The following is a 14,332-nucleotide window of genomic DNA, read 5'->3' as shown; positions in this document are numbered from 1 at the left end:
CACATAGGTTTAGGATTTATTGAGCCTAACACTTTGAAAAAAGACCCCAAAATCTTTGTACGATTTTAATGAAAGGGGGTCTGCAAAATTCTCAATTCCTTCTGTTCGAGAAAATTTCATTAAATCACAATCTGAATCACCAAATTCTTCAAAATGTCATATGAGCAAATCAGATGCAGAATGTTTTGAAACACCAAATTTCAAAATTGTGGGATTGAAATATGAAGATTTGAACTCTACTTATGCAACTAGAAAACTTGAATTTTCACACTCTGAAATTGAGACATTCTATCCCACAGAATCTTTAAACCTTTCTTCAAAATTTGTTTCACAAAATGAAGAAACTTCTAAATCCGATGTTTTTGAAAATGTGCTCTATAACTCAGACCCTGAATCTGAATCAGAGGTTATTTATGATTTTGATTTAACTAAAAAGAATACTGAGCAAAATGATTCTAATCATAAATTTGTCTGAAATGTTAAAATTTCTACTTTAGAGAAGCAAATTTCTGACCTTGAGGCGGAGTTAAAATCTTAGAAGAGATCAATGTAAGAAGCTCAAAATAAATTTTATCTTAAAGTTAAAGAGCTTAATGATGAAATTTCTGAACTGATCATGCGACTTGTTTGTCAAGATAAAATGCATGAGTCAAAATGTTGTATTCAAGTTCTTGAGCTTAAACAGTTTTACATTGTTTTGTAATATAGTCTTAATGGTTTGTAGTTAGTTTGTTCCCTTGTATTCTCTAGGTATAAATAGGTGGTGTTGTTAGTTGGTTAATCGCATTGAGAGATTTTGTATACGTGAGACATTTGAGAGCTCAAGAACATTCTGTACTTTGATCTTCATATCAGTTTACATGCCGACATACTTGAATCTATTCTATGTTCTTGATCTTGTGATGAATGATGAATTGTGACTTGAATCTAGGCTAACACATACCCTATTCATCAAATCCATGACCAGGAACTCATGATGCCCGTACCTAGATCGGAACGCAGTTTTGGCAATATCTTCATCTCTGATTTTCAACTGATGATATCCTTACCGCAAATCGATTTTGAAGAAGTAACTTGCCCCAACTAATTGATCAAACAAATCATCGACTTTTGGTAAAAGATATTTGTTCTGTATCCTCATCTTATTCAATTTTCGATAATCATTACACATCATCATCGTCCCGTCTTTCTTTTTAATAAACAACAAATGAGCACCCCAAGGAGATGTACTCGGTCTGATGAAACCCTTATCAATCAATTCTTTCAGATGGATCATTAACTCTTTTAATTCAGATGGTGTCAAACGGTAAGGAGCTCTAGCCATTGGTGTTGCCCTAGGCGTTACATCAATTCTGAACTCCACGATTTGATCAGGTGGTAAACTAGTCAAATCTTCAGGAAATACCTCGAGATATTTATAGACGACAAGAATAGACTATTGTTTATGCTCTTCTTTCTTTGAATCGACCACATAAGTTAAGAAAACTTTGACACCATTTCTGAACACACGTCCAGGCATTCATAACAGATATTAGGCTAGTGTGATGATCCTGCTAATCACCATAAATCAAAATCGGTCGTTTCCCCAATAAATCAATGTTGATCATCTTTTTGTTACACACAATATTGGCCTAATTCTCTGCTAAGCAATCCATACCCACCACAACATCAAATTCCTTCATTGGTATCGGAAACAAACGAATCGGTAACCCACATCTCTCAATCTCAATTATGCAGTTATCAAATACACGAGTAATAGATATTTGACTATTATTAGCAGTATCAACTACTAAGGTATAGTCAAGGGGCACATAATTCATGTATAAACACCCATCAAATAAAGGGGATACAAATGAATAATTGGCACCAGAATCAAATAACATATTTGCATACACGAAGTTTATAAGAAAGGTAGTTGTTACCACATCAGGATTTCCTCTGCCTCTCCCTTTGACATCTGAAAATTTACACAATTTAATATTCACATAATCACATTCCCCAAATATAATAAGATATCCAAGCACAAATATATACCTGTAAACCCATAATTACATTTGCCTGCTGTAATTTGAATTTACCTTATATATCGTTCTCTTAACCCATTATATTTATTCCAAAGGTTCTATATATGCTCGGGACCTTTAATATGCAAATACTACAGTTTAAGTCTAGGCATCATGCTGGATACATATATCCCTTAAACTCAGGCTCTGATACCAAACTTATAACACCCCAAGATCACATTTGCATATAAACATATATTTCCATATATCAAGAAATATAATTTGCACATCTGGTCCCAATATCTACAAATACTACATTACAAAGTAGCTATCAATTTTTTTTCATATGATCACAGTACAAAACTTGTATACATAACAAATATTCAAAAACTGAAATAACACATCATCCCATAATTCCATACAAGCAAATATAAACTCTCTATGATCTTCCCTTCCCCTTGTCATCTGATTGTGACCGACCTATAATGCACATTTTCAAAACACCAAAATAAGGGTTAGACCTTGAGGTCTAGTGAGAAATCCATTTGTTTGCTATTCAGGGTGAATAATCACCAAAACACATTTATAAACTCATATTTGAACCAATAACAAATAAACAATATTTAATAAAACAAATCTCCTTTGTCGCATCAAAAGAATGAGACATTATCCAATTATCACATCAAATAGTCAAACAACTCATTTATCACATTATGATAAAATTCATCGCATCATATAGGTAAAATCATAAATTTCTCGCATCACATGGGTGAGACAACCCCATTTCGTCGCAACAAACTGGTGCGAGAACCCCATATCATCGCATCACACTTGATGCGATAAACCCAACCTGTCGCATCACACTGGCACGATAAGTCAACTTATTGCATCACAAGAATGCGACAAACATACTCCTCACATCACAAAGATGCGATAAAAATCATTCATCGTATAAATAGGATGCGATAACTTAAGTCATCGCATCATACAAATACGACAACTCAAAATCATTGCATCATAAGAATGCGACAACATTTAACAACTTGATCAAAAACCCAGATTTTTACATTCTGTTGATTATACCACCCTTATCCTAGTATACACATCTCCTTGATATGTCACTTTTATCCCAATATATACTTCTCCTGATTATGACATCCTTATCCCAAAATACACCTATATGGATTATGCCACCCTTATTCCGATCATTTGATATAAACATATCAAAATAGCAAAATTATGCTAATCATAGCATCAAAATAGTTTTCATAAGTTTCCCCACATAAAGAACCCTACAGTTCCAATTTCAACATAATAAGATGAAAGTCGTACAAATAAACTTACCTTATAATTCACAGAGATGAAGATGCAGACAACAACAACAACAACAACAACAAGTTATTCAAAACAAGAATCAAAGAATCAACTTCTTTCTTTTTCTTCTTTCCGATTTATGTTTGCTTCGCGTACAAGAGAACACACACCCATAAAAGTTATTCTTCTCACCAACTTTTTCTTACTTAGGGGGCGTTTACTAAACACTTACTTGATAAGTGCTTACCGGATAAATTTCCTCATCAGATACACATGAGAAGGGCCAAGAATCTTACCAGATAAGAGCGATAAGAATGATTAAGAGTCTACCCGGTATAAGTGAGGATGATGACTCTTACCCAGGTAAACATTATTCAGTAAATTGTTGCATTCAATATGTTTTGATGTACTAAAATCTTACACATCAAAATAAATCATAGTATTGACTCATATCGATAAGCGCTTACCGAGTAAGCAATTGGGTAAATGGCCCCTTACTCACAAAACTACTGAGATAAAGTAAATATCTCAAATACCCATCAATAAAGAATAAGAGGCGATGGGGTTTTCAAAAACATTTAGGCACATAACCAAATCAAGCCCCTTAACTTTCTATCATTAATCAGAAACAACCCCTAATTTTATAACCGATAACCCGGTTATCACATGTTTTAGGGGGTTTAACCAGTATAAATACTGGGTTAAACCTTCTCCTAAAATATACTGAAATTTGTGATATCTCTCTCTCTCTGTTCTTCCCTGTATCTGATTTTCCTTCCTGCCATCAATTTTGCATCTATTTTGCTCTACTTTAGTTGTCATAGGCATTGACAATCGGAATACATAATTGCAGCAAATCTTGGGACTTTGCAACTAGTGACTCACTACTTATAGAGTGGTCGTATAAAACCTCTAATTACAGGTTTATGCCGTGCAGATCTCGCTTCACGTCGTTACCAACAGGTTTGTTTTAAATTATTGTATTGCGATTTTATTTTATGTTCATTAAGTGAACAAGTCTGGTTCTATCCCATTCTTCTATTGAATCTATCGTGAAGACTAGATTCAATCTGTGTGGTCGAAGCTATTTTTTTGGAGTTTCTGTATTTCAGATTCTAAAATTGTCAATCTTGATTAATAAAGCTTTCATCTTTAATAGTTTTATTTATATTTCATTCATTAATAAAGGTTTAAACTTAATTGATTTTTATTAATATAAAATTGTTTTCAACATAAGGTAACAAGCTATACAATAATGATAGACAAGATTATCTTAGCATTTAGATTAAAACATTTAAAAGCAATTTATCATATGTCAGTTATTGGGGAGGATCAAACGAGAACATGGTAAAAATAAAAGAACAAAAAATGGTCAAATCATTTGGGAATCACATCTGATTTTACATGCTACTATGGAAAACGGTTAATCCAGGGTGAGCGGGCAACCTTTTGTTGCATGAATCATATGCGATTTTACATATGAATTTTAACGTAAAATCACATATGATTCGAGCGTTATCATGTCATCTTATTTGGTTATTATTCCCATATGAAGCTGACTCTATTTTTTCATAATGCATCAAGTTTACAAAACTTATTGCACATATGCAGTTTCTTAACATCATTTGCTCTCCCACATCAGGGTGCCGTAAAAGCTAGGAAAAAAGGAAGTGCACAAAAGTTGCAGCGTGAGTAAACCATCTTTATGCTTAAAACAATGACGCTACTAATAAGGTATTAATTACCGAGACGCATCAATCACCGGCTGAAAACCATTTTGACACCCTCGTGTTGGCCTAGCTTCTCACCTTGGCCATCAAGAATATCTATATGAACCACAAGGGTGGTGTCTGATTTGTTTGAGCTTGGCTCGAAAGGTCAAAAGTACCAGGAGGTCTCAATTTCAAATCCGATAAGGAATAAAAATCCCCTTGTGGCCACGGAGGTTCAAATGTGGTGACTCCGGGCTATCTGCAAAGCATGTGGTCGCCCTGAGATTAGTCGGCTCGCATAGCGAGTTGGATATCCAGGTTAATATATATATATANGCTCGCATAGCGAGTTGGATATCCAGGTTAATATATATATATATATATATATATATATATATATATATATGTGTGTGTGTGTGTGTGTGTGTTCCCTTTAATTAGGGTAGAACCCAACAATTACTACTTCATTTTCTTTTGTTTGTTAACACTTTATGTTTTGTCGACTAACTGTTTGATGAAATGCCAGAATTTACGAGGGGGATTTGGGTTAAGTTGGTGTTCAATAGCATCCTTTCTTGGATTATTCTAAACTCAGGGGACTTTTACTGAACGCGTATTCGGCAAATGTAAGGAACCAAAATCTTACCCGATACAAGTGAAGGTAAAGATTTTTACCTGATAAGTGAAGGTGATGACCTTTAACATGTTAGACTTACCGGACAAATTATTGCATACGATACCAATTTGATGATAACCTTTATATATACTTTTTTGTTGCAGTGATGTCTTGTTATATTATCTTGTTATGTACCGTTATGTAACATTTCATATATAGCTTTTAATTCCTTTGTTTGTTTTCATGTTGTTTCATATCGCTTCTGTATTGTACTATTGTACTATCTCATAATGATTATCGTTTTAAACAATTTTCGTACGATTTCATAATGTCTTCGACAATGTCATATCGTACTACATTTTTAGCTGAAGTTCTAAAAAGCTGATGTAAATTGCGAGTTTAGAAAGAAATCATTTTCACAACCATTGTTTTAAACTTGACAAGTCAAAATATGTCGAATTCTCTTTGATCAGATTATTTTGCTATCTTTATTGTAAAAATATATTCTTAATTGGTCGAATATGGATCAGGCTCGACTTAGGGGTCGTTTACCAAACACTTAACTGGTAAGTGTTTACCGGTAAAATTTAACACTATTATTTACTTACCGGGTAAGATTTTATTCCACCAAAACGACATCGTATGCAACAATTTATACGGTAAGTGCTTACTATGGTAAGAGTCGTCGCCCTCACTTACCGGGTAAGACTCTTGGTCATTGTCCCGCTCTTACCGGGTAAGATTCTTGGTTCTTACCATATTCATCATGTGAGGTAATGTGACTTGGTAAACGCTTACCCGGATAAATGTTTGATAAACGGCCCCTTATTTTTTGTCTGATGGATGGATTTAATATAGCAAAGAACACGCCAATTGCTTATACCAACCTTATGAATGGACGAGGCTTGTTCACAGGCTAATGAGCCTAACGATGTGTTCTCGTAATCGAGGAGAAAAGAAAAAGAAGGAAAATAAAATTTTTAATTTTGTTCTTGAAAAGGAAAAAAATAAGGGAAAAAAATAATTTTTCATATTTTTGAATAGGAGAGAAATGAAATAAAATATGTCATTTTTACTAATATACCCTTTAAAATTATATCTTTTAGAATGAAAGATCGAGTAGTTTTGCAATTTAGTAATTTTAGATAGCTAAAAAAATAGTTTCACAAAGTTCTTTTTTTCTTATAAAAATGAATTAAATTAAGAAAATATATACACATCAACTTCTACCAAGTGTTTTATTAAAAAATTGATTCTAATATTTACCGGCGGTTTATCAAACGTTTATTTGGAAAGTACTTATCAATTCATATTACCTTACCAGATAAATATGGTAAGGATCAAAAATCTTATCCGGTAAGAGCGAGACAAGGACCAAGAGTCTTACCTGGTAAATGAGGGCGACGACTCTTCTCACGGTTAGCCCTTACCGGCTAGATTGTTACGTACGATACCGTTTCGGTAGACTAAAATCTTAATTAGTAAGTAAATGATAGTGTTAAATTAATATATTCAAGATAAAGAATAGAAGAGAAGAAGTAAATTTTGTTGTAGCAGAGAGATACAAGGATTGAAAGGGTATTATAGTAATTAAAGAAAAGAAGAAATAATGAATTATATTGAAAATGAAGGCAATAAATGAAGAAATGTTGGTGTTGTCTGGAGAGGAACCCATTTGGTGTTCATCTTCTTCTTCAAATGGGCACACTGTACTCACCAGACACACACACTTATTTCTTCTAACTGTTTGATTCCCCTGCTCCATCTGCTACCGCATTTACTACCTCCTGCCTGCCCCTATCCCTACCCCATCCCCATTCCTGCCTGCATCCCCTCTATAAACACACATACATATACATACATATATATATATATATATATATATACATATATACATACATTGTTGCATATACATATATATTCTAGACATGTTACTTAGAGTTAAACCCAGCATATATTGCATGCAGGTGCTAATGGAGGGATCTTTTATAGATGATTTATATATATATATATATATATATGGTTGAGTTTCAATGAGAATGAAAGTTATGGTAAGAAGGGTAAGAAGAAATTTCCACTCTTAGAATCATAATTGAAGATCAACATTAATGACATACACTAAGATGTGTTAGATCAATTCTCGTGAGAAACGTAATTCATTTTGTGGAGTGATATATATATATATATATATAGGTGAAAGATCGTGTGAGAAAAAAATTATGAGAAACGTAAGAATATATAAATCTCAGATCACTTTTAATCTTATTTCCACCAATGAATTGTGTTTTAAGAGGGAATTGATCTGATGTATCTTGGTGTACCTTATTAGTGTTGACATTCAGTTAAGATTGATCTAATGATTGAGATCTCTTCTTTCGCTTATTACCATAACTTTCCTTCTCACCGGAACCCAACCATGTATATATATTTGTTTATGAATGTATATGAAGAATTTTTTTGATGAGAACCATAAATAATATTGAGAAACTTCGTAACTATCTATTTCATGTATTTATTTATGATGAATAAATCTAAATATTTTTGAATATTATACATCATTAATATTTATTTTCATTTTCATTATGGGTAATCTTCATGACGATTATTTATCACAATGTTGATCATAAATAATACATGAATAGTCGGTTCACACGTTAGCAAAATGTTTGTGGGTCCTGTTTAAACTTGTCTCTATGTGTGTGTGTGTGTATATATATATATATATATATATATATATATATATATATAAGGGTTTAACCATTTGAAAACTCCATATATTGTGATAACTCTGAAAAGTATTATCTTAAGATATTGTTTCACATGATGTTTTCTTATCTAAGGTTAGCATTTATTGTATATTGATAAACGTACATTTGTTTCACAATGTGTTTGTTTCATATGTATGCGGTGCACAAAGTAAAACTTTTTTATGTGTAACCTTTTGTTTCACAAATAAGCTAAAATGGTTCACATTGTGAAACAAATATATGTTAATCGATATTTTAAATTCTAGCCTTAGATGGAAAAAAAATCATATGGAATATCACATGTTCTAGTTTTTAAGGTCATCACAATTTAATGGATTTTCGAAAGAAGTCCCTATATATATATATATATATATATATATATATATATATATATATATATATATATGAAGAGACTTTGGTGTATATTCATATATGAATGGAGCATGAGTATATATGTATATGAAGCAAAAAATGAAAAATGATGAATACTCTAATAACAATTTATTTGTATAACGTACATATATATATACATATATATAACATGCACATTTGCATAGAAACATCTTCAATCACTTAATTAAATACACATGTGCATCTCATACAGATATGTGATTATTAAGGTATTTTTTTTTAATTTTTATTTTTTTTGGGTTTTTTTATTGAACTTCACTCTAGAGCAAAATATATATATATATATATATAGAGAGAGAGAGAGAGAGAGAGAGAGAGAAAGAAAGAAAGTTAAATTGCAAATTGATTTTTGGTTGTGAATGAGGGGACAAAGGAAAGTGCGACATGTGCCTTCGGCATCCACATTCAGTACGAATTCTCTCTCTTTCTCTCCCTCCCTCCCCCTTTCTCTCTCTCTCTCTCTATATATATATATATAATTTAATTTAATTATATATATAGAGAGAGGGGGAGACAGTGAGAAAAATTTAATTGCAAACATATTTTCGATTGTGAACCGGGGGTCAAATGATAGTGCGACACGTGTCATCGTGTTTACATTCAGTATGAATAACGGAGGTGAATGTTCATGAACTATTCATGGTGAATGATACAATATCCATACCCCCAATGTTATATCATTCATCATGAATATAATTCATCACTAATAGTTCATGAACGTTCACCTTCGCTTTTGATACCAAATGTGGACACCGAAGAAACATGTCACGCGCTCCCTTGTCCTCCGGTTCACAAATCGATTTGTAACCAATCCCACCCCTATATATATAGAGTCAGGTTCATGGGAAAACCGTAAAAATGAAAAATTAAGAAACACTCTGGTAACCGTTCATCTAGACGGTATACACATGTGTATACATGCAATTAGTTTGGTATGTACATGTGCATAACATGCACACATGCATAAAAACAATGAATCAACTTCAATTACTTATATATGCATATACATATCATCCAGATGATTCTCACTTTTTCATTTGTTAATGGTTTTCCCTAAACCCCTATATAAGTGTATATATATATATATATATATATGTGTGTGTGTGTGTGTGTGTATATATATATATATATATTTATGTGTGTGTATCTATACTATATTATAAAGTATTTGACAAAAACTCTTAAAAACTATTTTTTATGCATAAAGTACTGTTTATTAATACATATTACTTAAAACTCAATATTACAAGTAGATTGTGCGTAAGTACAAGTTATTAAAGCTCCATATCTGAATTCGTGTAACTAACTGCAGATAAACATAATCAAATACAAGATAAACATCTCATTTTACATAAAAAAATCTAAAATATAATTAAGATAATCATTGAGTTTTAACAAAATACTTAATTATTATATTTATAAAATGTTATATTATTAAACCAAAAATAAATTATTTCGTTATTAAACTTAAACTAAATTATAATGAAAAAAAATTAAAGAAATTACATAAAAAATGAGAACTTTTAAATAGTTGATTTGATATTAACATTGATGTATTTTATTTCAAAATAAAATCATTATTTTTTTTTAAAACATATAAAATCGTATTATAATATCGACAGAAATAAATATTAAAATCGAGATGTGTCTTGTTGCATTGTGCAAGTAATCTTCTAATATATATATATATAAAAGGGATGAATTAATTTGAATTTTATAAAGTAAGGGAATGGAATGGAAGTTAATAAATGTGGTGGTTCGATGGATGAATAATAATGAATAAGAGAGAAGGGAGAGAGATTCCCGTAGCATTTATGAAAAAGGGTTACAAGTTTGGTAGGACAGCGAGTATCACGATCATGGGCGATACGTTAATTTTGTGTTGTGCACCCCCTACCCCCTACCCCCTACCCCCTACCCTTTCTTGGTGAAATTACATTTATGTCCTCGGTTTTCGATCCTCGATTGCGACTTCCCCTCCTTGTTTGCTAGTGCATTTTCGACATCTCCATCATTTATTGTATCCATTCGATTAGTTATACATGATTGTTTGATAGTGATTTCAATATATAAAAGGTGTCTTACTCGATAAACTTTTAGCAGGGTTTATGCAGAAAGCTAAGTTTTTCTTTTTCCAAATTTGCCCCTTCGAAAACACGTTTCTTCCATATATTCATCAACCTTAACCACCCTAAAGATTCCAATAAATGACGATGCGTATGACAAGTCATTGCATGACAGATTTATTCAAGGTCTTGTCTTATTATGTTTACATATGAGACGTTAGACGGAGCGTGTTGTTACATGCACACCTTTCTACTTCACATCATACATCAGAAATGCGAAAAAAGAAAAAAAGAGTTTCGATATTAATAGGAAAGTGTGCATTTAGAATCACCCGTGAAAAGAACGGGTTGCACAAACACGAGTGTGATTTATAAAACCCGTTTTGGATTAAAGATGATAATTCACATCCCAACTCGAGATGTAAGACGAAACTTTCTGTATAGTTTTGGTAAGAACGATTCAAAATGAACCCCGTCTACTTGCAATCTACTGAATTATCTCAAATGGGTCCCTACCTATTAATTCATCTCACCCATGTTAGTTTATAAAAACATCTCTAATATATATTCTCATAATAGAGAATTTTTTTTGAGAGGCTATTAGATTAACAAATATAGAGACAATGAAGTTTTTGTTCTCTGTTTTTTGCTTAAACTGATTCTTTATATTATCATCTAAGGGGGTGTTTGGGATTGCTTATAAAAACAACTTATTGACTTATTCCAGTGTGACACCGGTAATAAGCACTTTTGAGTGTTTGGATAAACAACTTAGGGGCTGTTTACTTGCGGCTTAATTAGGCTTATTGGTCTTTCTGGCTTATTCGCACAGTTCATTTTGGTTGTTTATTTACGGCTTGTTCGCACTAAACATGGCTTAATCACACAGATAGAAATGGTGTGTTGTTCTCATTCAAACACAAAAATGACACTCATACCCCTTATTTAAAGCATCGCCTCCTTCCCATATGAGACACCCCATCTTCGGCCTCTTTATGATTTTTTGTTTTGATGTTCAAATATATTGGGGGTAAATCGGTCACTTATGTTATTCAGACTGTTGGTTCAGATAAAAAAAAAATAAACAACAAAACTCATTTATCCGGACAGACAAATTTATCCATACATGACTTAATAAAAGATTTGGTAAACAACCCCTTATATCGGTGCCAAACCGGTAATAAGTGATTTTTGAAGAAGTTAAATCATTCTAACTTATAATAAGTTGATTAGGACTTTTATAGAAAAATATAAGTTGTTTCAAATAAACAATCTCAAACACCCCCTAAAATATAAAAAAATTAAAGAAAGATCCAAGTTTAAAGAATTATCTAAAACTTGACTTGTGGAAAGGTAAATTGATTTGTTTGTTTCATTCTTACCAACAACATTAAATTATTATTATTTTCAATAAATTATTTTAAAAAAATGTATTTGAATTATTAGTTTTTTCTATAAATTATTTTTAAAAAAAAGTGTATTTATAAAGTATTTAAATAATATAATGAAAGTTAAAATCTCGAAAATAGAAAATACGTTGGAGTCAAATATATTCTTTCTAAATTTCAACACCGTTAACCAAAAAATTTCAACCTCCAAGTTATCAATCTCGCCCCTCGTCTCGAAGAGTTTATGACCCAACTACCAGATGATAAACACGTCTCTAAAAACAACTCGACAACGCTAATTAGTTTTGTTACATGTCATAAACCAAACGAGATACGATACTTCAAGAGATCGAAGCAACAAACGGGTCGTAAACCCGTAAACGCTAGATCGAGAGTGGTTAGGATCAAACACTACATACATTTAGGGTTTACACCAAATTAACGAAACGTATGGAAGAATAGACATAGTGATTATATATATATATGGATGAAGAGAAATTAAGGAATGGAAAATTAAATGCAGTGGGGCTTTATTTGTAACTGGGTAGCCGGGGGGTCATTAATGCTCCAATCTCTTCTTATTAAATACCTACGACATTCTCACCCTCCTTACTCATCTCCCATCTCCATTTTTCTCTTAGCTACCATCATGAAACTGTAGCTATGATATTGGCCTGGTTCACTCAGATGTCTATGTCCAAAACTTACTGTTACTTAGTTTTGGACGATCTGATTGAGCCGTGCCAATATCTTAGTTCGATTTCATTTTCGAAAAGTTGCTAAAAACGATTGATCCAAGATTTGATCCCACTTTTTGGGTATGTGTTGTAAATAGTTGTTGTTTAATTTTCATGCACATTTGGTTGTATTGTACAAGTGGTTAATGCATTTTCCTTTTTTTTTTTTTTGTTGATTAGGGTTTCCTGCTACAGGGTCAATATTCTGTAAGAAATGCTAATTAACTGCTTGAAAACACACACACATACATACATATATATATATATATATATGTATATATGTATATGTATCTATGGCTACGGAAACGATGATTTCACAACTTTTAGGTTGTGAGTTTGCAGGTTTTTAAAAGAAACATGGGTATGTGAATTTGTTTATCGTTTAAAAAGGTTTATTTTGGCTATAAAATTAAATCAATATATATATATATATATATATATATATAGGTGGGTTATTATACAATCCTTTACATTTGTACAACCCAATCTCAACCGTCCATTTAATTTGATGAATATGTGATTTCATAGAAGTTTTGATTGTTTCCTAATATAAAATATTAATCATAATTAATGAACTCTATTCATATTCTATAAAATACTCAAATCATAATAAATGAACTCCCATCATTTCTATAAATATCTCAATTAATTGGGTTGCAAAAGTTGTACAAATACACAAGGTTGTAAAAGAAATATACCCTATATATACTATCTTATAAACCATATTTATCAAAAGTCTTAAAAATAAATTTTAATGCACAAAGGACTGTACATTTATGTACAAAGTTTTTAAAATCTTAAAAACAACTCATTAAGTACTACTACTTTATGCATTCCGTCTTAAAATCTCTTAATCTATAATTAAAATAGCATATAGTACAAGTTATTAATGCACATTATTACCTTTTTCTTTTCATGTTTTCAAGATACTTTTGACACCTTTCACTCATGTCTTCACCTTCTCATACTTCTATGTCTTCTCCTCATCTCCCAATGTGAGATTCAAATTGATATTCATCATTAGTTATTTAAAGTTATCTCGTTTATTTTCCATTCAATTGCTCTAGAACTCTATTGGTCTCGCTCTCGATCTCTTGATTCTTTGGTCTTGGTGTAAATCGAACACGTTTGTGGAGTCGTTTAAATATGTTGGATTTTAAATTGTCATACAATTTTTTTCATCGATAGACTGCAATTGGAACCAAGTGTAACTTATATCATCATTAAATCTTCTCTAATAAAACCAGTGAAACTTCAAAATCGTTAAAATTAATGGCTCCCGCCGTATTGCACGGGTACACAACTAGTATATATATATATATATATATATATATATAT

The sequence above is a fragment of the Cynara cardunculus genome, assembly GCF_001531365.2.
Source record: "Cynara cardunculus var. scolymus isolate 2C chromosome LG 7, CcrdV1, whole genome shotgun sequence".
Lineage (NCBI taxonomy): Eukaryota > Viridiplantae > Streptophyta > Magnoliopsida > Asterales > Asteraceae > Cynara > Cynara cardunculus.
The sequence above is the reverse complement of the archived record's forward strand: the minus strand, read 5'-3'. Positions refer to the sequence as shown.